The sequence below is a fragment of the Haematobia irritans genome, chromosome 1 (genome assembly GCF_050003625.1).
Source record: "Haematobia irritans isolate KBUSLIRL chromosome 1, ASM5000362v1, whole genome shotgun sequence".
Taxonomy (NCBI): domain Eukaryota; kingdom Metazoa; phylum Arthropoda; class Insecta; order Diptera; family Muscidae; genus Haematobia; species Haematobia irritans.
In genome coordinates, this window is record NC_134397.1 from 138,446,193 (window position 1) to 138,471,053 (window position 24,861).

General features: G+C 33.3%; 1 long non-coding RNA gene across 2 annotated transcripts in view; it reads left to right on the plus strand.

Annotated features, from left to right (window-relative positions):
* Nucleotides 1-5,781: 5,781 nt before the first annotated feature.
* LOC142242528 (uncharacterized) overlaps nucleotides 5,782-24,861 on the plus strand; it is a 28,049-nt gene continuing 8,969 nt past the window's right edge. For both annotated transcript variants that reach the window (XR_012724143.1, XR_012724140.1), the window contains exon 1: nucleotides 5,782-6,056. This is a non-coding gene — a long non-coding RNA (uncharacterized LOC142242528). The remainder of the gene's footprint in view (nucleotides 6,057-24,861) is intronic.

A 24,861-nucleotide genomic window follows, 5' to 3' on the forward strand; every position in this document is an offset into this window, starting at 1 on the left:
AGTTTTAAGATACCACAACCCAAGTAATTCGATTGTGGATGACAGTCTTTCGTAGAAGTTTCTACGCAATCCATGGTGGAGGGTACATAAGATTCGGCCTGGCCGAACTTGCGGCCGTATATACTTGGACCGTATTTAACCCCATATATAGTCAGATATGATGTTATATCTACCATATCTTATTAGATATAGTGCTATATATGGTCCTATCCAAGCATATATTATTAGATATGCCAGATATAATTAGATATTATACTATATATGATGAGATCTGCAATTATATCTAACCAGATCTAGCACCATATATAGCATATCTGTGCATATCTAATTATGTCTGAACCAATATCTGAACAGATCCAATTAGACCCAATTTGATATTATTAGATAGGATTGGATCCTCCAATTTTTACACGGGTCAACAAAAAAAAACAAAAGTTTTTTCAAACTTTTTCAAATTTCATTTCTATATGAAATTTTCTTAAAATTTCATTTCTATAGGAAAGTTTGTCAAAATTTCATTTCGATAGGAAATTTTGTTAAAATTTGATGTCTACGATAAATTTTGTAAAAATTTTTCTATTCGAAATTTTGTAAAAATTTTATTTCTATAGGAAATTTGGTCAACATTTAATTTCTATAGGAAATTCAGTCAAAATTTCATTTCTATAGTAGATTTTCTAAAAATTTCATTTCTAAAAAAAAAAATTCTCAAAACTGCATCTCTATTCGGTCAAAATTTCATAGGAAATTTTGTTAAAAATTCATTTCTATAGGACATTTACTAAAAGTTTCTTTTCTATAGGAAATTTTCTTAAAATTTCATTTCTATAGGAATTTTGTCAAAAATTCATTTCTAAAGGACATTTTCTAAACATGTAATTTTCATGGGATTTTGTTTTAAAATTTCATTTCTCTAGGAAATTTTCTTAAAATTTCATTTCTATAGGAAATTTTTTCAAAATTTCATTTCTTTGGGAAATTTTTCAAAATTGCATTTCTATAGGAAAATTTGTCAAAATTTAATTTCTATAGGAAATTTTGTCAAAATTTAATTCCTATACAAAATTTGGCAACATTTAATTTTTATGATAAATTTTTTAAAAAATTCATTTCATAAGAACATTTTCTAAAAATTTAATTTTTATAGGAAATTGTCGTAAAATTTCATTTCGATAGAAAATTTTGTCAAATTTCATTTCTATAGGAAATTTTGTAACATTTCATTTGTAGAGAAAATTTTGTTAAAATTTCATTTCTTTAGGAATTTTTATCAAAAAAAAAAAAAAAACAAAAGCTTTTTCAAACATTTTCAAATTTCATTTCTATAGGATTTTTTTTTCAAAATTTCATTTCTATAGGAACGTTTGTCAAAATTTCATTTCGATAGGAAATTCTGTCAAAATTTCATGTCTACGATAAATTTTGTAAAAATGTAATTTCTATTCGAAATTTTGTAAAAATTTTATTTCTATAGGAAATTTAGTCAACATTTAAATTCTATACGAAATTTAGTCAAAATTTCATTTCTGTAGTAGATTTTCTAAAAATTTAATTTCTAAAAAAAAATTCTCAAAATTTCATCTCTATAGGAAATTCGGTCAAAATTTCATAGGATATTTTGTTAAAAATTCATTTCATTGGACATTTTCTAAAAATTTATTTTCTGTAGGAAATTTTCTTAAAATTTCATTTCTATAGGAATTTTTGTCAAAAATTAATTTCTAAAGGACATTTTCTAAACATTTTATTTTCATAGGATTTTGTTTTAAAATTTCATTTCTCTAGGAAATTTTCTTAAAATTTCATTTCTACAAGAAATTTTGTAAACATTCCATTTCTATAGAAAATTTTGTAAAAATTCCATTTCTATAGAAGTTTGGAAGTTTCGATCAACCACAGGACCGGTACAAGCCTAGTCCCTGGTGTGTGTGGACCAGTCCCAGTTCTGGTCAAAACGTATGGAAGAGACCGGTCACTTTAACATTGGTTTGTCATTGACGGGGTAAATGTACACATTAAGACACGTCTTGGACTCATTCCAAAGGACACGTTCTGGGCCAATTTAGTACAAACTCCCCTAGACTGGTCTTCATGAACCAGTCTCGGAAAAATTCTTAGTAATCTGTTTCATTTTGGGCATCCGTATCGCACACGAAATGAAAAATTTTTTAAATATTTTGAACAATACACTCATAGAAAAAAGTCTGCTAAAAACAGCAGTCGATGTCTGCTGTTATATTTTTGTACTTCAGGGCGTAATGAACAACAATTTATAAAATTTGTAGGTTATAAAATTTTCCCCAAAGCCTATTTAAGAACCAAAAGTAGTTTTTGGTATATTTTTGCACTGTAATATACTCACAAGCTCCTAAATACGATCAGCAAACATTTTGTTTGCTGTTATGCCTCAATTCGATAAATATTCAGATTTTTGGTCAAATACTATAGATATTCATAAAATATTGTGTTAATTATGTTAGGATAGCTCCTAAGTTGACATTTTTATTTGTTTTAGCCAAAATAAAACATGTTTTAGTGTAATCAAGCTTCAAAAATAGCAGGAAATGTATGCTATTTCAGCAAACAATGACTGCTGTCCCTTTTTCAGCAGACTTTCTGCTGTTTTAGCAGACTTTTCTGCTGTCCCTACAGACAAATTTCTTTGGGTGTAGGTTATACGTTAATTCTATGAATCATTTAAATTTTGTCGATAAAATGCTAAATCCAATCTGAAAAAATTGTAAATTCTTGATAATATTTGAAGTCAAACGATTCTGACAAGCGTTAGAATCCATTAAAAAATATAAAAAACTATAAAAATTATTTATTTGACAAAATATCACAGAAATTTTTAATTTACATCCAAAACATTGAATTCGGATCACACCTAAAGAAGTGATGCAAATTCAGTGCAACGGCTGTTGAAATGGAGGACTCCCGTCCTATGACAAGCCCATGTTAAATTCATCGATTCTGCGTCAATTTTGCACCACTTCCGGATCCAAAAAGAAAATGTTCATTACTTTTTTGGCGACGATTTTTTTGCTGGGCATATGTGTAGATCCAATAAGATTTTAATATCAAGAGAGTATGGAAATCAATAAATTATGACTATTTAACAAGTAAATACGGCCGTAAGTGCGGCCAGGCCGAATCTTATGTACCCTCCACCATGGATTGCGTAGAAACCTCTACGAAAGACTGTTATCCACAATTGAATCACTTGGGTTGTGGGGTTCTTAAAACTTCTTAACATCATTTTCTAAATTGTGAGTTAGTCCATACGTGGTATATATTAGACAAAAAAAGTATATATAGGTAAGTCTACAAATAATTACGAATCGATATGGACTTTTGCAAGGTACGTAGAGAGCCAGGATTGAAATATGGGGGTCGCTTATATGGAGGGTATATACAATTATGAACTTGATATGGACCAATTGTTTGTGATTGGGGATCGATTTATCTGAGAGCTATATATGTTATAACAATAGACCGATATGGACATAGTTAGACATGGTTGTTAACGGCCATATACTAGCACAATGTACCAAATTTCAACTGACTCGGATGAAATTTGCTCCTCCAAGTGGCTCCAAACCCAAATATCGGGATCGGTTTATATGGGGTCTATATATGATTATGGACTGATATGGACCACTTTTGGCATGGTTGTTAAATATCATGTACTACCACCACGTACCAAATTTCAACCAGATCGGAGGAATTTTGCTTCTCCAAAGGGAGGAGATCAAATCTGGAGATCGGTTTATATGGGGGCTATATATAATTATGGACTGATATGAACCAATTCTTGCATGGTTGTTGGATACCATATACTAACATCACGTACTAAATTTCAACCGAATCGGATGAATTTTGCTCTTCCAAGGGGCTCCGGAGGTCAAATCTGGGGATCGGTTTATATGGGGGCTATATATAATTATGGACCGATGTGGACCAATTTTTGCATGGTCATCGGAGATCATATACTAACACCATGTACCAAATTTCAGCCGGATCGGATGAAATTTGCTTCTCTTAGAGGGTCCGCAAGCCAAATCGGGGGATCTGTTTATATGGGGGCTATATATATTTATGGACCAATGTGGAACAATTTTTGCATGATTTTTAGATACCATATACTAACACCATGTGCCAAATTTCAACCGGATCGGATGAAATTTGCTTCTCTTAGAGGCCCCGCAAGCGAAATCGGGGGATCGGTTTATATGGGGGCTATATATAATTATGGACCGATGTGGACCAATTTATGCATGTTTGTTAGAGACCATATACTAACACCACGTACCAAATTTCAGCCGGATCGGATGAAATTTGCTTCTCTTAGAGGATCAGCAAGCCAAATGTGGGGGTCCGTTTATATGGGGGCTATACGTAAAATTGGACCGATATGGCCCATTTGCAATACCATCTGACCTACGTCAATAACAACAACTTGTACCAAGTTTCAAGTCGATAGCTTGTTTCGCTCGGAAGTTAGCGTGATTTCAACAGACGGACGGACGGACATGCTCAGACCGACTCAGAATTTCACCACGACCCAGAATATATACATATACTTTATGGGGTCTTGGAGCAATATTTCGATGTGTTGCAAACGGAATGACAAAGTTAATATACCCCCATCCTATGGTGGAGGGTATAAAAATTACGACAACCTGGAGTACCGGTAGCAGTCCATCGGTGGCAATTTACACCAATTTCCCGTAGGGTTTATCCACAATGACATTTTTTAGGAAATTTTCTTAAACTTTCTATAGCAAATTGTGTTATTCAAAAATTTCATTTCATATATTCATTTCTATAGTAAATTTTCTTAAAATGTCAGTTCTTTAATCTGAGGTATTATATATATATATATATATATATATATATATATATATATATATATATATATATATATATATATATATATATATATATATATATATATATATATATATATATATATATATATATATATATATATATATATATATATATATATATATATATATATATATATATATATATATATACTTACTTAATATGTTCCAAATTGTTTTACAATATATTTAAAATTGGTATACAACGTTTGATTTTTTTTTTTGTGCTGACTCTATATGGCAAGGTGTCACACACCCGCTATCAAAAACCGTAATGAAAGTAGGTACATAAAAAATCAACTCTAACTTCCACTACCCTAATGTGTATACGAAAACTACAACTAGTACATATATGATGGGTTGTACATAGCCCCTACTAGAGTAGTAATAAAAAATTGTTGCTTTTATCAACCCCTCTCCAATCAAATGTGGACTACATATCCATCCAGCTATCCTCCAACGATAGATCCAACTCAACCATTTCGACACGAATACCCAAATATGATTGTTAATGGTAAAGGTAACGACAGCAATAGGAAAGCCAAAAGGAGTAAATAGATAGGAGAACAATTGTTCACCCACTTCCTCCCACATTGAGTATAATTTACGATACACGAGAGCCGAGTAGTTGCGTTACTCCCATATCCAAAACGACGAACATAAATAAATGCCGGAGAGATAAAAGTCTCACCAGTCTATACAGGTGTGTGTGTGTGTGCGAGTGAGGGGATTTCTATATGGAAATATCGTAGACAGGTATTCATACGATATCGTATTTTATTGTAACGACGAATTGTTAGCATTCGTCATACATATCGTAAGCAATAGACTATGCCGCTATTGAGTGAAAGTTAATGTCGAACATATCAGTCGTTCTTAATGACTTTTTCGAAAAGGATGGACATTTTCAAATAAAACGGTTAAAACGACGCGCGGTATATACAAAAAAAAAAAAATAATAACAAAAATAAACTAAATTTAATAACACTGAAATTATTATAAAAAAGGGAATTCCAGAAATTAATTTAAAAAAAAAAAACGAAAAACAAAATCAGGATTAATGAGTCTTTTTTAAGATAAATTACAAAAAAAAAGTTGAGAGGAATTGGAAAATTTTCATAATTTTTTTAAAACCATTTAACATAAATAATTTGTGTGTATGAGAGTGTGAGTAATTTGAAATAATTTGAAATTCAAATGCAAATAACTAACCTCGGTGTCACTTTAAAATCGATATTTTTACCAACAACTATCCAAAGGATAATTCTTTAACAAATTTTATTTTAATATACTCATTTGCATGTTCGTTATCGTTGTAAGTGTAGTGGACAAGGATAAAAAGTAAATACCAAAAACAACAAAAAAAAGAATTCATGAAAAGGACACCATTGCTGTTAACAAAAATAACAATAACAAATACATAGTTTTCACAACGAGTATCTATCTTGGTTACCTTCGTTATATTTTTCTTTTAAATATTTTTTTTTTTTTTTTGGAAATTTTAATGAATATCGATTGATTAACTTAGACGACGAGTTTACAAAGTGACCCAGCAGGAAGTTGACTATAGGAAATGGGAAATGTATACACGTTATCCCTAATAGAGCAGGAAAGTTAATTCTGGATATACAACTGATGTAGCTTGAAATGGGTGGCATTTTGTTATTTATTTGTGTTAACTACATTAATTGCTTCTTTAAATATTTCAAGCGAATTCTAAGGAAGTCAGTGTAGATTTGACGTGAGACTTAACTTGTTTTTATACCCTCCACCATAGGATGGGGGTATATTAACTTTGTCATTCCGTTTGTAACACATCGAAATATTGCTCTAAGACCCCATAAAGTATATATATTCTGGGTCGTGGTGAAATTCTGAGTCGATCTGAGCATGTCCGTCCGTCTGTTGAAATCACGCTAACTTCCCACGAAACAAGCTATCGACTAGAAACTAGACACAAGTAGTTGTTATTGATGTAGGTCGGATGGTATTGCAAATGGGCCATATCGGTCCACTTTTACGTATAGCCCCCATATAAACGGACCCCCAAATTTGGCTTGCAGACCCTCTAAGAGAAGCAAATTTCATCCGATTCGGTGGAAATTTGGTACATGGTGTTAGTATATGGTCCTTAACAACCATGCAAAAATTTGTCCACATCGGTCAATAATTATATATAGCCCCCATATAAATCGATCCCCCGATTTGGCTTTAGGAGCCTCTAAGAGAAGCAAATTTTATCCCATCCGGCTAAAATTGTGTACATGGCTCTAGCATATGGTCCTTAACAACCATGCAAAAATTGGTCCACATCGGTCCATAATTATATATATCCCCCATATAAACCGATACCCAGATTTGGCTTGCGGAGCCTCTAAGAGAAGAAAATTTCATCCGATCCGGCCGAAATTTGGTACATGGTGTTAGTATATGGTCTCTAACAACTATGCAGAAATTGGTCTACATCGGTCAATAATTATATATAGCCCCCATATGAACCGATCCCCCGATTTGGCTTGCGGAGCCTCTAAGAGAAGCAAATTTCATCCGATCCGGCTGAAATTTGGTACATGATGTTAGTATATGATCTCTAACAACTATGCAAAAATTGGTCCGCATCGGTCCATATTTATATATAGCCCCCATATAAACCGATCAGTAGATTTGACCTCCGGAGCCTCTTGGAAGACCAAAATTCATCGGATTCAGGTGATATTTGGTACGTTGTGCTAATATATGACCTCAAACACCCATGGAAAAATTGGTCGAAATCGCTCCATAATTATATATAGCCCCCATATAAACCGATCCCCCGATTTGGCTTGCGGAGCCTCTAAGAGGAGCAAATTTCATCCGATCCGGTGAAAATTTGGTACATGGTGTTAGTATATGGTCCTTAACAACCATGCAAAAATTAGCCCCCATATAAACCGATACCCAGATTTGGCTTGCGGAGCCTCTAAGAGGAGCAAATTTCATCCGATCCGGTGAAAATTTGGTACATGGTGTTAATATAGGGTCCTTAAGAGCCATGCAAAAATTGGTCCACATCGGTCCATAATTATATATAGCCCCCATATAAACTGATACCCAGATTTGGCTTGTGGAGCCTCTAAGAGAAGAAAACTTCATCCGATCCGGCTGAAATTTGGTACATGGTGTTAGTATATGGTCTCTAACAACCATGCAAAAATTGGTCCACATCGGTCCATAATTATATATAGCCCCCATATAAACCGATCCCACGATTTGGCTTTCGGAGCCTCTAAGATAAGTAAATTTCATCCGATTCGGTGAAAATTTGGTACATGGTGTTAGTATATGGTCCTTACGAATCATGCGAAAATTGGTCTACATTGGTCCATAATTATATATAGCCCCCATATAAACCGATACCCAGATTTGGCTTGCGGAGCGTCTAAGAGAAGAAAATTTCATCCGGTCCGGCTGAAATTTGGTACATGGTGTTAGTATATGGTCTCTAACAACTATGCAAAAATTGGTATACATCGGTCAATAATTATATATAGTCCCCATATAAACCGATTCCCCGATTTGGCTTGCGGAGCCTCTAAGAGAAGCAAATTCCATCCGATCCGGCTGAAATTTGGTACATGGTGTTAGTATATGGTCTCTAACAACTGTGCAGAAATTGGTCTACATCGGTGCATAATTATATATAGCCCCATATAAGCCGATCACCAGATTTGACTCCGGAGCCTCTAAGAGAAGAAAATTTCATCCGATCCGGCCGAAATTTGGTACATGGTGTTAGTATATGGTATCTAACAACTATGCCAAAATTGGTCCACATCGGTGCTTAATTATATATATATTATATATAGCCCCCATATAAACCGATCACCAGATTTGACCTCCGGAGCCTCTTGGAAGACCAAAATTCATCTGATTCAGTTTATATTTGGTACATGGTGCTAATATATGGCCTCAAGCACCCATGCAAAAATTGGTCGAAATCGGTCCATAATTACACACAAAGAAAATTTCATTAAAATTGAGCCAACGAAAATTTTTCATTGATATAAAGAAACATTTTCATTAAGACAATGAAAATGTTCGTTAATAGTACGAAACGTTTCGTTGACTAACAGAAAATTCGTTATAATAACGAAAAATTTCGTTATATCAATGAATTTGTTTCATTGGCTCAATTTTAATGACACATTTCATTAATATAACGAAACTTTTTCTACCAGTGTATATATAGCCCCCATATAAACCGATCCCCAGATTTGAGCTCCGGAGCCCCTTGAAAGAGCAAAATTCATCCGATTCGGTTGAAATTTGGTACGTGATGTTAGTATATGGTATCCAACAACCATGCAGGAATTGGTTCATATCAGTCCATAATTATATATAGCACCCATATGAACCGATCCCCAGATTTGACCTCCGGTGCCTTTTGGAGAAGCAACATTCATCAGATCTGGTTGAAATTTGGTACGTGGTGGTAGTATATGATATTTAACAACCATGCCAAAAGTGGTCCATATCAGTCCATAATCATATATAGCCCCCATATAAACCGATCCCGAGATTTGGTTTTGGAGCCTCTTGGAGGAGCAAATTTCATCCGAGTCAGTAGAAATTTGGTACATTGTGCTAGTATATGGCCGTTAACAACCATGCCTAACTAGGTCCATATCGGTCTATAGTTATATATAGCCCTCAAATAAATCGACCCCCAATCAAACAAAAATTGGTCCATATAAAGTTCATAACTGTATATAGCCCCCATATACGCGACCCCTACACCCAGAGAAGGAATATGATCACCACAAACATGTTTTAAGAGCAAAATGTTATTTTTGGGTGTTGACCATGTAGCATGGTTTTCGCAACCATGTTATTTTCTCGAAAATCATGTATCAGATTTCATCAAGCAGGTTATATTTGAGAAGAAAATAACATTTCAGTGACAAACATGTTACTTGGTCACCATACAAAAATAACATTTTGCTCTTGAAACATGTTTGAGGTGATCATATTCCTTCTCTTCGTGTATATTTCAATTCTGTCTCCCTACGTACCGTGCAAAAGTCCATATCGATTCGTAATTATTTGTAGATTTACCTACACATACCTTTTTTGTCTAATATATACCACGTATGGACTAACTCACAATTTAGAAAACGATTTAAGTAAGATACCACAACCATTAGCGTAGCTAGACAATTATTCTAGGGGGGGCTATAGCCCCCCTAGCTAAAAATGTATAGACTGAACTTAAAGGTTCAATTATTTTTTTATTTCATAAAAAAGAATAAAAAAAGACATCAAAATAATATATAATAAAGCAACTAAAAGTAGTTCCACACTTTTCCCAGCAAAAAAATTGGGATTTGTTTTAAAGGCACACCTTTAAAAGCACTTCCAAAAATGTCCTCACAAAGAAGTTAATTATATTAACTACACAGGACGTTTTTTACTTCCGTTTTTTCATATTTTAATACGTAATTTTTGTTTTCTTTTTTCAAATAGTTTAAAAAAAGAGTAAGAATAAATAAAATGGTAAAAATTATTCAAAAATCGATAATTTTTGAAAATATTCAAACAAGCGTTAGAATGCATTAAAAATCATAAAAAATATAAAAATTATTATAAATTATTGTTTCTTGAAGCTCGAGGTCTTTATAAATATAGGACCCAAAGAACCCAAAGAACATTTTCCGGACCCAAAAGAACATTTTCACTTCTTTTTTGGCGACGCTTTTTTGCAGCATTATTAAGATATTAATTTATGAAAGAATAGTTTTAATACCAATTACTATTTGTTAATTAAGGTGACTAAACCAGACTAAACAATATAATAAAGGAGCTTTACAGCCTGTTTCTGTAGGTCGAATGAGCTCTGTCGATCGACTAAAATGGAAACAAACAGCTGAATTTATAACCAAAAAACCGCTGTTTTTATGCATTTCAGTCGATCGATTGAACTCGTTCGACATACAGAAACAGGCTGTTAGTTATTCAACTAAACCATAAGTTCAATCACAGCTCTATTTCATAAATATCAGACTTCAAACATTGCCATCGGCAACTGCTACCACAATCCAAGTAATTCGATTGTGCATGAAAGTCTTTAGCGGAACTTTGTGCGGTTGTATATACTTGTTTAATTTTTATAAAAATGTAAAATCGTCAATAGGTTTTCAAATTCTGGGGGGGCTAAATTTTTTCTGGGGGGGTCTAAGCCCCCTCCCCAGAGGCCTTCCTACGCTTATGACCACAACCCAAGTAATTGCATTGTGGATGACAGTCTTTCGTAGAAGTTTCTACGCAATCCATGGTGGAGGGTACATAAGATTCGGCCTGGCCGAACTTACGGCCATATATACTTGTTTTTCATTCGCTCTTAAAAAATCAATATTTAGATTGAGATATGTGGGCATTGCTTATACACTGAAAGAAGAAATTTATTTTCTGGGGAACGAAATTTTATTTCTATAAAAATTTTTTTAAAACTTCATTTCTATAGTAAATTTGCACAAACTTTTATTCATAAAGAAAATTTTGTCAAAATTTTATTTCTATAGACAATTTTGTCAAAATTTTGTTTTTATAGAAACATTTTTTCAGATTTTTATTTTTATAGAAAATTTTGTCACAATTTTATTTCTATAGAAAATATTGTCAAAATTTTATGTTTATAGAAAATTCTGTCAAAACTTTATTCTTATAGAAAATTTTGTCACAATTTTATTTCTATAGAAAATTTTGCAAAATTTTATTTTTATAGAAATTTGTTTAGAAATTTTATTTTTATAGTTTATATTTATTTACGTCAAAATTTTATTTCTATAGAAAATTTTGTCAATTTTTTTTCTATAGAAAATTTTGTAAATTTTTTTATGTAGAAAATTGTGTCAAAATTTTACTTTTATAGAAAATTTTGTAAAATTTTATTTTGTATAGAAAATTTTGTCAAAATTTTATTTTATTAGAAAATTTTTTACAAATTTAATTTTTATAGAAAATTTTGTACAAATCTAATTTTTATAGAAAATTTTATACCTAATAATTGGAGAGGAATATTTTACAAAATAACATGAAGAATTGTACCAATCTACAGTAAAAAATTTACCATTTTTGGTAGAATTCTACCAACTGTGGCAACCGTGACCACAGTGGCTCCCTAACCTTCACACTGCTCATCTGGATATACAAAAGCGATCAGTTTAACGATACTGAAAACAACATTCACCCAACATAGTAAGATAGATGTCAACATTTTAGGCTTGGAAATGAGTACTTTGATGGCTTAGATTTCGTGTAAGGCCAAATTTTGTAGCGGTACAAATTGAGTGAGTGTTTGGGTTCGTACAAAAGGGAAAAAGGAAGGAAAAAAGAAATAAAAAAATTATTAATAACAATTAAATTGCACTAAGATAATTCACATTCAGTTTAAATAAACAGCTTACCTTGGCTGGATGTGTCGACAGGTGTCAGTTCCATTGGATTTCCAATACCAGCGATAAGGTTCCTCCTAATGTGTGGTGAGTAACATATCTACATTTCAGATATTCATCCTGTACGAGCATTGTTTAATTCTGGACCAAGAGGTAGCTGCTCTTGGATCATGTGACACAGTCCAGATCTTGTAAACATCTAGCATCTGCACTAATGGCAGGTGGTGCAGCTTATATAACCTCATTGTTATTGTCTTCGAATAGATTACCAATTGACCATACACTTAGAATAGGTATATGATCTGCTCCCAATATCTTCCCAAAAAAAATCTTGTTGAAATCAGATATATAATGTCCGAAAAAATAACATTATTGCGATAAAGATGTTATATGTTCACCGTTCAAAGATAATATTTTGCTCTAGGAGGTGATCATATTCCTTCTCTGGGTGTAGTGTCTTCCTAAATTTTGGGCCTAATAGGAGAGGCTTATTCTGAGGAAACCCCGCTAATTGCGGAATGATATAGGTGTTATGAAATCCCACACACGAGTTCTGGACTTCTGTAGGAGGTGCCCCTCAGCAGAGTGACAATCTGTTGCACGTTGTTCACTGCCATTGCGGATCACCGATGGCTGGAATTCAAATGGGAGCAGCGAAGTCTATTAAGGATTATTGATATGTAGGTCATTTGGATTGGCTCCTTGTCTTTAAACCATGATCTAAAGGGTGATACGGTCAAAATTTGGTCAATATAAACTTGACGTATTTCTTTCAATTTTGCATTTAAAAAACCTGTACACCCCTCATTTTGAAGGTGTGTGTGTGTAGAATGTTGCTCCTATTTTGATTTTGGAATTCACTCTTCAGTTGTCAAAATGCCGTCCAAGCAAGAAGAGCAGCGTATCAAAATTTTGCTCGCGCATCGCGAAAATCCCAGCTACTCGCACGCAAAGCTGGCAAAATCGCAAAAAGTTGCCAAAGCAACCGTTACAAATGTAATTAAAGTGTTTGGGGAACATTTGTCGACAGCCAGGAAGTCTGGATCGGGAGGAAATCGAAAACCGGAAGCCACTGAGACGACAAAGAGAGTTGCCGGTAGTTTCAAGCGAAACCCTAACCTCTCTCTCCGAGATGCTGCATATAAGCTGGGTGTATCGTCTACAACCGTGCATCGAGCCGGACTATCGACTTACAAGGAGGTAGTGACTCCAAATCGCGATGATAAACAAAATACGACGGCCAAAGCGCGATCCCGGAGGCTGTACACGACGATGCTGACGAAGTTTGACTGCGTGGTAATGGACGACGAAACCTACGTCAAAGCCGACTACAAACAGCTTCCGGGACAGGAGTTTTATACGGCAAAAGGAAGGGGAAAGGTAGCAGATATTTTCAAGCACATAAAACTGTAAAAGTTCGCAAAGAAATATCTGGTTTGGCAAGCCATCTGTACCTGTGGCTTGAAAAGCAGCATTTTCATAGCTTCCGGGACTGTCAACCAAGAAATTTACGTGAAAGAGTATTTGAATAAACGTCTGCTGCCTTTCCTGAAGAAACACGGTTGTTCCGTACTGTTTCGGCCGGATTTGGCATCTTGCCATTACGGTAAAAAGACCATGGAGTGGAACGCCGCCAACAACGTGCAGGTGGTTCCCAAGGACAAGAACCCTCCCAACACGCCAGAGCTCCGCCCAATTGAGAAATACTGGGCTATTGTCAAGCGGAACCTAAAGAAGACCAAAAAAACTGCTAAGGATGAGCAGCAGTTCAAGGCAAACTGGCTTTCTGCGGCGAAGAAGGTGAACAAGGTGGCTGTACAAAATCTGATGGCAGGTGTCAAGCGTGAGGCCCGGCAATTCGGATTTGGAAAAGCGAAAGCCTAACTGAATATTTTTCCTGAATTTTATACTAATTGAACTTGAAAAAGAAATTTAATTTAATTTTTTAAATAAACGATTTCACCGATTTACACGCGTTTTCCCTTGACCAAATTTTGACCGTATCACCCTTTACCATGGGTTAAAATTTCGTTCCACACAATAGAAAACTCTTCTCTCTGTTTAGGCAATCAAATGTCACTTCATGAATCTTAGGATTCTTGATAGTGAAACTTCCGTGGCCCTTAGATATTGAGAACTATGGTTGCCACCTTACTCCAAAACATGATAAAGGCAAGCGAGGATTTTGAAATGATGCACAGAAAAAAAGTTCGTTGTTAAACTGATGCTAAAATGATAAATTATATTTATAGCAAAACATATTTGTTGGTTTTAGTTTATTTTTTTAATTTTGTAAGAAATATTCCCCAGTCCAACGAACTTTTTTTTATTGTATGAAATAAATGCCGGTAAAATGTCATTGATAATACAAATAAGTTCAATGCTAACTTAAACAGAATAAATTTTTCGTACATTTCTCACAAATAGTGGGAATGAACTACAGAGTGGTTAAAATGGCGTAATATTCTGGCGCCTTTGATTTGTTTAGTTTTAGTTCAGTTTTGTTTTCGAGAAGGACAAATTTCGAAAATGGTTGTTAAAAATCCAAAAATGTCAGTAAATTTTTGTTAATTTAATTAATCTAAAAATTTGGAATGCTATTTAGTTCAATTTTCGAATGAGATTCATTCATTGCCCATAACATAGTTTACTTTTTTCCTCTGTGTGGTGGCTATGGTTAAACCAAGATCTTAGAGGACCTTCGCAATATTTTTGATGGTCAATCAGTGATTTCATTTTGTCGCCACAAAACATTCCACCCCAATGTATGTATGTACCTGTAATGTTCAAGGTGGAACAAAATTTGTTGCCATCAAAACCATCAGGTATGAGTATATCTCATGAAATTTTTATTGCCCACTTTGTGGCTGTCTGTGCCTATGTCTCCCCTATTGTCTATTGTTTCAGTTGCTCCCTGATGGTATCTACAAGAGTCATATTTTTACACAAATATCTAGGTATGAAAGATGAAGGAATCGCATGATATTTTGGGAATTCATTTTCTACAATTAAATTATAAACGCTTTGGGTTTGGACGACTAACTACCCATGGAAAAGTTCATAGTTCAGTGTTTTAAAGGCCCTTTCCTTCTTGTAAACCTTGAAAAACTTAAGACGAACTTGAAATGTGTAACAATGAGAGACGTTGCGCTGAACATAATGGAAAATATTTTGGGAGTAGATAATGGCCTCAATTTGTTAGTTTTGCATGATTCATATAAAAAATTACTCTTCTCAGGTTAAACCGAGAACAATAAGAGAGAAGGTGGGCGTCATACCAAATATTGCATTTGCGGCATTCATTACAAAATTTCATTATTATGCAAATTCTACTCCTTGTATAACATTTCAATTAAATTTAAATCAGATACTAGCACATGGGCGAAAACCGGAATTATTTAAAAATCTGAAATGATTTGTAGCAAACTGTATATTAATCGCTTCTGACCCCAAAATATCGACATGTGCCGAATTTGAAATTGATTGGAGTATAGAATATAGATTGTTCTCTTCTGTACTTCAAAAAAGTGTACCTGAATCTAAAGATTTTAACCCTCCCATAGAGATTTTGGTATTGAGTCCGGGCCAAAATTTCGCCTCCTTTAAACTAAAGACAATTTTAGGTAGTTAGGTATAGTGGCAGCCCGATATTTCAGCCTCACTTAGACTATTCAGTCCATAGTGATACCACAGTGGTGAAATTCTTTCTTACAACTGAGTGCTGCCCGATTCTATGTTAAGCTCATTGACAAGGGACCTCCTTTTTATACCCGAGTCCGAAAGGCAAGGCCGTATCCAGGGGGGGATGAGGGGGATCAACCCCCCCCCGGAATGAATGAATATTTTTATATAAATAAATATATATTTTTAGCTGCATAGAAAAATCTTATCGAAGATGTTGAAGAAAAGCTGAAGGTTTTATTTTGAAAAACGCTTACCAGCGTTGCCAGAATTGTTTCACCAAAAACCGCTAGATTTGTCCAAAAAACTAGCCAAAAAAAGCTAAAAAATGTTTAAAAATAGCTAGAAAAAAAGCTAAACTTTTTTATATCAAAAGTCACATTTTTGATTGAGATTTAACAAACTTAAAGACTTTATTTCAATTAAAATGCATATTATTTTAATTGTATTCATTTTATTTCCATTTCTGTGAGACTGTAAGAAAATCTAAGTCATATTATCTCTGTTTGCGTACTCGTCATATTAGTCATTTTAGCTTTGTTTGCGTACAAATTTTTTTCTGGAAGTCCTTCATTTATATTTCCTAGTAAAAACTTTTTTTCCCGGTAAACTTGCAATTATCAGCTAGTTATTCATCAACAAGTCCAATGTCACATAGAACTGCATTAGAAAATATCATTATATTTCGTTTTAACTGAATTAATGATAAATTCGTGATCGTGTACACTTTTCCTAATATTACCCAAGAGAATAAAACCCATTCTAACTGTCTTGCAAGTTTATACTGAATAACTTTTATTCGAAAATTTCCCATACAAACCTATTGTTGTCCAATTTTCGTAAATGTAAATCCATTCCATTAATAAATAGCAGATTTGTTTTGATCCTATCACTACGAATTTTTTTTATTGCATTTTTTGATGTTAAAAAAAAATAATACCATATTCAAAACTTTATTTCCTTAATTATTTCTATGTTCGGTTCCAAAGATTTTGTACACTAATGATTTTTGTATTGATTCCGTGTCAATTTTGAATTTATTCGTTTTTTCAGCTTTTTCTTCATGAGCTATCACAGTGCTTTAAAAACGTGTTAACGATAACTTAAATTTTCAAATTCAGACTCGACTTTAAGTAGAAATTATTCTGTGTATACGTTTTTAAAATAAAATGTTGAACAACCTCTTCTATTTTTGAACGCTATTTTGGTTTGTGGTCAAGATAATAAAACTCCACAAATTTAAAGACCATTTAATTAATTTTAAGAATTTTTTAGAATTGACCCTAGCCTTCTTTCATGAAAAGATACCCATTTTTAAGTTGAATCACTTAACTATAAGGACAAAACGATTTTATCGGCTTTTGGACAAGGAAAGCAGTTTACATAAGAGAAATTCACAAATGCTATTATAACCAAAATTCGCGTTCGTATTTTAAAGACATGACATCTTTGGCCTCACGACAATATTTTTTCAGTGTACAAAGCAATTCACATCTACTGTTTTAATTTAGTAATATAATAACTTTAGAATACGTATTATAATAACATAAAAAGGATAAACGAGTCAAAAGCTTTTATTCCTAATAATTTACTGACAGTTTATATAAGGAATTTGTATAGTAATAGTAAATTTAAAATTCACGATAACTTTTAAGGAAAAGACTTTACCACAAGGTGTATTTGCTGCAAAAATGCCCGCATAATGGCTGGAATAATTATTAAGGCTTCAATTGATCTTTGAAATGTGTGGAAAACATTATTCTGGCAGCAAGACTTTGATAAAAACGAAGTTTTAACCATATTTCAATAGGAACATGTCGAAAATAAAAAAGCCAAAAATAGCTAAAAGGGTCATGAAAAAAAGCCAGAAAAAAAGCTAAAAGCTAAATGCATTTTTTTCCCGCTAAACGTCTTCAAAAAAAGCCAAATCTAGCGGGAAAAAGCTAAATTGGCAACGCTGACGCTTACCTATAAAACTTGCACAAATCATAGAATATTAGTTGAAAAGTCCGTCAAACGACGGTCGAAAAAACAAATTGGCAAAATCGCAAAAAGTTGCCAAAGCAACCGTTACAAATGTAATTAAAGTGTTTGGGGAACATTTGTCGACAGCCAGGAAGTCTGGATCGGGAGGAAATCGAAAACCGGAAGCCACTGAGACGACAAAGAGAGTTGCCGGTAGTTTCAAGCGAAACCCTAACCTCTCTCTCCGAGATGCTGCATATAAGCTGGGTGTATCGTCTACAACCGTGCATCGAGCCGGACTATCGACTTACAAGGAGGTAGTGACTCCAAATCGCGATGATAAACAAAATACGACGGCCAAAGCGCGATCCCGGAGGCTGTACACGACGATGCTGACGAAGTTTGACTGCGTGGTAATGGACGACGAAACCTACGTCAAAGCCGACTACAAACAGCTTCCGGGACAGGAGTTTTATACGGCAAAAGGAAGGGGAAAGGTAGCAGATATTTTCAAGCACATAAAACTGTAAAAGTTCGCAAAGAAATATCTGGTTTGGCAAGCCATCTGTACCTGTGGCTTGAAAAGCAGCATTTTCATAGCTTCCGGGACTGTCAACCAAGAAATTTACGTGAAAGAGTATTTGAATAAACGTCTGCTGCCTTTCCTGAAGAAACACGGTTGTTCCGTACTGTTTCGGCCGGATTTGGCATCTTGCCATTACGGTAAAAAGACCATGGAGTGGAACGCCGCCAACAACGTGCAGGTGGTTCCCAAGGACAAGAACCCTCCCAACACGCCAGAGCTCCGCCCAATTGAGAAATACTGGGCTATTGTCAAGCGGAACCTAAAGAAGACCAAAAAAACTGCTAAGGATGAGCAGCAGTTCAAGGCAAACTGGCTTTCTGCGGCGAAGAAGGTGAACAAGGTGGCTGTACAAAATCTGATGGCAGGTGTCAAGCGTGAGGCCCGGCAATTCGGATTTGGAAAAGCGAAAGCCTAACTGAATATTTTTCCTGAATTTTATACTAATTGAACTTGAAAAAGAAATTTAATTTAATTTTTTAAATAAACGATTTCACCGATTTACACGCGTTTTCCCTTGACCAAATTTTGACCGTATCACCCTTTACCATGGGTTAAAATTTCGTTCCACACAATAGAAAACTCTTCTCTCTGTTTAGGCAATCAAATGTCACTTCATGAATCTTAGGATTCTTGATAGTGAAACTTCCGTGGCCCTTAGATATTGAGAACTATGGTTGCCACCTTACTCCAAAACATGATAAAGGCAAGCGAGGATTTTGAAATGATGCACAGAAAAAAAGTTCGTTGTTAAACTGATGCTAAAATGATAAATTATATTTATAGCAAAACATATTTGTTGGTTTTAGTTTATTTTTTTAATTTTGTAAGAAATATTCCCCAGTCCAACGAACTTTTTTTTATTGTATGAAATAAATGCCGGTAAAATGTCATTGATAATACAAATAAGTTCAATGCTAACTTAAACAGAATAAATTTTTCGTACATTTCTCACAAATAGTGGGAATGAACTACAGAGTGGTTAAAATGGCGTAATATTCTGGCGCCTTTGATTTGTTTAGTTTTAGTTCAGTTTTGTTTTCGAGAAGGACAAATTTCGAAAATGGTTGTTAAAAATCCAAAAATGTCAGTAAATTTTTGTTAATTTAATTAATCTAAAAATTTGGAATGCTATTTAGTTCAATTTTCGAATGAGATTCATTCATTGCCCATAACATAGTTTACTTTTTTCCTCTGTGTGGTGGCTATGGTTAAACCAAGATCTTAGAGGACCTTCGCAATATTTTTGATGGTCAATCAGTGATTTCATTTTGTCGCCACAAAACATTCCACCCCAATGTATGTATGTACCTGTAATGTTCAAGGTGGAACAAAATTTGTTGCCATCAAAACCATCAGGTATGAGTATATCTCATGAAATTTTTATTGCCCACTTTGTGGCTGTCTGTGCCTATGTCTCCCCTATTGTCTATTGTTTCAGTTGCTCCCTGATGGTATCTACAAGAGTCATATTTTTACACAAATATCTAGGTATGAAAGATGAAGGAATCGCATGATATTTTGGGAATTCATTTTCTACAATTAAATTATAAACGCTTTGGGTTTGGACGACTAACTACCCATGGAAAAGTTCATAGTTCAGTGTTTTAAAGGCCCTTTCCTTCTTGTAAACCTTGAAAAACTTAAGACGAACTTGAAATGTGTAACAATGAGAGACGTTGCGCTGAACATAATGGAAAATATTTTGGGAGTAGATAATGGCCTCAATTTGTTAGTTTTGCATGATTCATATAAAAAATTACTCTTCTCAGGTTAAACCGAGAACAATAAGAGAGAAGGTGGGCGTCATACCAAATATTGCATTTGCGGCATTCATTACAAAATTTCATTATTATGCAAATTCTACTCCTTGTATAACATTTCAATTAAATTTAAATCAGATACTAGCACATGGGCGAAAACCGGAATTATTTAAAAATCTGAAATGATTTATAGCAAACTGTATATTAATCGCTTCTGACCCCAAAATATCGACATGTGCCGAATTTGAAATTGATTGGAGTATAGAATATAGATTGTTCTCTTCTGTACTTCAAAAAAGTGTACCTGAATCTAAAGATTTTAACCCTCCCATAGAGATTTTGGTATTGAGTCCGGGCCAAAATTTCGCCTCCTTTAAACTAAAGACAATTTTAGGTAGTTAGGTATAGTGGCAGCCCGATATTTCAGCCTCACTTAGACTATTCAGTCCATAGTGATACCACAGTGGTGAAATTCTTTCTTACAACTGAGTGCTGCCCGATTCTATGTTAAGCTCATTGACAAGGGACCTCCTTTTTATACCCGAGTCCGAAAGGCAAGGCCGTATCCAGGGGGGGATGAGGGGGATCAACCCCCCCCCCCCGGAATGAATGAATATTTTTATATAAATAAATATATATTTTTAGCTGCATAGAAAAATCTTATCGAAGATGTTGAAGAAAAGCTGAAGGTTTTATTTTGAAAAACGCTTACCAGCGTTGCCAGAATTGTTTCACCAAAAACCGCTAGATTTGTCCAAAAAACTAGCCAAAAAAAGCTAAAAAATGTTTAAAAATAGCTAGAAAAAAAGCTAAACTTTTTTATATCAAAAGTCACATTTTTGATTGAGATTTAACAAACTTAAAGACTTTATTTCAATTAAAATGCATATTATTTTAATTGTATTCATTTTATTTCCATTTCTGTGAGACTGTAAGAAAATCTAAGTCATATTATCTCTGTTTGCGTACTCGTCATATTAGTCATTTTAGCTTTGTTTGCGTACAAATTTTTTTCTGGAAGTCCTTCATTTATATTTCCTAGTAAAAACTTTTTTTCCCGGTAAACTTGCAATTATCAGCTAGTTATTCATCAACAAGTCCAATGTCACATAGAACTGCATTAGAAAATATCATTATATTTCGTTTTAACTGAATTAATGATAAATTCGTGATCGTGTACACTTTTCCTAATATTACCCAAGAGAATAAAACCCATTCTAACTGTCTTGCAAGTTTATACTGAATAACTTTTATTCGAAAATTTCCCATACAAACCTATTGTTGTCCAATTTTCGTAAATGTAAATCCATTCCATTAATAAATAGCAGATTTGTTTTGATCCTATCACTACGAATTTTTTTTATTGCATTTTTTGATGTTAAAAAAAAATAATACCATATTCAAAACTTTATTTCCTTAATTATTTCTATGTTCGGTTCCAAAGATTTTGTACACTAATGATTTTTGTATTGATTCCGTGTCAATTTTGAATTTATTCGTTTTTTCAGCTTTTTCTTCATGAGCTATCACAGTGCTTTAAAAACGTGTTAACGATAACTTAAATTTTCAAATTCAGACTCGACTTTAAGTAGAAATTATTCTGTGTATACGTTTTTAAAATAAAATGTTGAACAACCTCTTCTATTTTTGAACGCTATTTTGGTTTGTGGTCAAGATAATAAAACTCCACAAATTTAAAGACCATTTAATTAATTTTAAGAATTTTTTAGAATTGACCCTAGCCTTCTTTCATGAAAAGATACCCATTTTTAAGTTGAATCACTTAACTATAAGGACAAAACGATTTTATCGGCTTTTGGACAAGGAAAGCAGTTTACATAAGAGAAATTCACAAATGCTATTATAACCAAAATTCGCGTTCGTATTTTAAAGACATGACATCTTTGGCCTCACGACAATATTTTTTCAGTGTACAAAGCAATTCACATCTACTGTTTTAATTTAGTAATATAATAACTTTAGAATACGTATTATAATAACATAAAAAGGATAAACGAGTCAAAAGCTTTTATTCCTAATAATTTACTGACAGTTTATATAAGGAATTTGTATAGTAATAGTAAATTTAAAATTCACGATAACTTTTAAGGAAAAGACTTTACCACAAGGTGTATTTGCTGCAAAAATGCCCGCATAATGGCTGGAATAATTATTAAGGCTTCAATTGATCTTTGAAATGTGTGGAAAACATTATTCTGGCAGCAAGACTTTGATAAAAACGAAGTTTTAACCATATTTCAATAGGAACATGTCGAAAATAAAAAAGCCAAAAATAGCTAAAAGGGTCATGAAAAAAAGCCAGAAAAAAAGCTAAAAGCTAAATGCATTTTTTTCCCGCTAAACGTCTTCAAAAAAAGCCAAATCTAGCGGGAAAAAGCTAAATTGGCAACGCTGACGCTTACCTATAAAACTTGCACAAATCATAGAATATTAGTTGAAAAGTCCGTCAAACGACGGTCGAAAAAACAAATTATTTTTGTTCTCGCACAACAAATTTCATTTTTGGAAAGTGTCTTTCTGCTTTTTATTTGTGTTTGTTGTTCTTTTTGTGAACATGACTCGCTTTGTTTAGCCATAGCAACAACAACGAAACAGCCAAACACACATGTGTAAATGAAATGGCGCAAAACCTGCGAAAAGAACCTGCCTAATTCAGCGATGGAAGCACTTGGAGAGTGCAATAAAGAGATATTTCCAAACGTGCATATTCTTTTAAAAGTTTTGGTCACTTTGCCAGTTACTCAGGGATGGAAAATACAATTTTTAAGAAAGTACAAAAAAGGTATTTTTTGAGCGGAAAGGTACTTTTTACTAAATTTCAACAAAAATTTCACTGGAAAATTATTATCAAGAGACTACATTTTAAAGAATATAAAATTTTGACAAAATTTTCTATATAAATAAAATTTTGCAAAAATTTTCTATAGAAATAAAATTTTGCAAAAAAATTCTGTAGAAAAAAATGTTGCAAAATTTTTTCTATAGAAATAAAATTTTTCAAAAATTTCCTATAGAAATAAAATTTTTACAAAATTTTCAATTGAAATAAAATTTTGACAACATTTTCTACCGAAATAAAAAATCGATAATATAGAATCGCATTCTTTTTTCGACTAAAACATTCTTGAAGATCAATAAAATCCTGTTTTTGACTATGTCTCTTACAAAATCGAGATTTTCTTCCCACATGAACATGTCTGTTTTGCCATATTTGTAAAAGACTATTAGCAAATAAGGTTGATAATGACTTTCTCAAAATAGTAAAATATTTTGTCAAAGATATTGTACCATAAATCTGATATCGACTCAAAAATGTCTACACAAAAGGTTCTACGGTACTGACCGGGGTGAAAAAGTATTGAAAAAAGTACTATAGTACTGCATATTCCATCCCTGCAGCTACTACGTACTCATCCGAACTTTCATTTTCAACAATGAAGAGATTAAAGACGTATCTTAGAAATTCGACTAGCGAGAGTAGACTCAATGGATTGGCATTAATGTCGGTTCATCGCCGAATAAATGTGCCGACTGAAGAAGTCATTGATTTATTTGCTGCCCAAAAAGCCCGTCGGCTCAATTTAATATTATAAAAATATTGTATACATACCTATGCATAAATAAAATTTTCTACACATGAGATTATATGAATATTTTTTTTTTTCTAAGTAGAAACAGCAGTAAAGTCTGCTGAAAAAGGGATAGCAGTCACTGTCTGCTGAAATAACAAACATTGTCGGTTATTTTTAAGCTCGATTACACTAAAACATGTTTTAGTGTGGCTGAAACAAATAAAAATTACAACTTAGGGGCTATCGTCACATAATTAAAACAATGTTTTATGAATATATAATATTTGCCCAAAAATTTTAATATTTATCAAATTGAGGCACAGAAGCAAATAAAATGTTTGCTGATCGCATTTAGGAGCTTGTAAGTATATTACAGTGCAAAAATATACCAGAAACTGCTTTTGGTTCTTAAATAGGCTTAGGGGAAAATTTTCTAACCTAAAAATGTTATAATTTGTTGTTCGTTAGACCCTGAAGTACAAAAATATGACAGCAATCATCGACTTAGCAGATTTTTGCTATGAGTGTATGTGGTTTAGGGTATAGAAATAGAAAACAAAAATGTAAACCGAAAATATAAAGATCCAAAACTCACAATCTTGGTTAATATAAATTTTTATTATAAATTTATTTTTTTTTTTTTTTTGAGGAAAATTTTCTCTACTTCAAAGACACACAATCTCAACGCAGGTATGCAAATTTCAAATATTAGTGTTCTAAATTTAATTACAAAAATTGTTAGAGCAAAGATTTCTATTAATAAAACTTTCTTTGAAATTTGTCCTTCAAATTGTGTGAATTTCCTTAAATTTAGATTGCATAGTCTTTTATATGAGGTCAATATTTTTTTTCAGTGTTGGTCTTGCAATTTGATGCACTTACTTATAATACCCAGTCCCATAGAGTAGTGATGGGTTTAAAAATTGGAACATCGCTAGGTCATTTAGTGAAATTGCT